The sequence below is a fragment of the Parasteatoda tepidariorum genome, chromosome 7 (genome assembly GCF_043381705.1).
Source record: "Parasteatoda tepidariorum isolate YZ-2023 chromosome 7, CAS_Ptep_4.0, whole genome shotgun sequence".
NCBI lineage: Eukaryota > Metazoa > Arthropoda > Arachnida > Araneae > Theridiidae > Parasteatoda > Parasteatoda tepidariorum.
In genome coordinates, this window is record NC_092210.1 from 1781302 (window position 1) to 1781897 (window position 596).

Genomic DNA, 596 nt, shown 5'->3' on the forward strand with positions numbered 1-596 from the left:
ACCATAATTTAATATTTTCGCTAATAAATTTCGCTAATAGAAAAAAATATTTAAAGGAAAACAATTCGCGAGTACGCCCTCTAGCGGGAGCCTGTAAATATCAGACATTAATTTATCACGCTTTCATTTAGTTCCATCAAAATCATCGGCAGAATCAGACGCCATTTTCTTAGCAGCAAATAAAGATAAAAATTTCCCTTAGGAAAAGCAGAAGAACTTGAAAAAACTCTCCAGAATATTGGGATATCTTTCAGACCCAGAACACGCAGAATATTTGAAGAAAAATTTCTCAATAATTTTTAACTTCTATTATCAACAAACTTGCAACTGATAACTTCCGATTTCGCTATCGCATACTGTTACAGATGTGTGTATTAAGGTAAAATGCATTTCTTCTGTCTTCAATTCATTACAAATTAAAGTGAAGTCAACATTGCTTTCGTCATTCCAGTGAATAAATATGAATTCAGAACATACAGAATTGTAATAGTTATAGCATATTCTTCTTCGTTATAGAATAGTATATATTTCTGTATCCATATAATTCGGAAAACAACAATAAAAAATTATCCAAGTTACTTGAAATAGTGCCATTT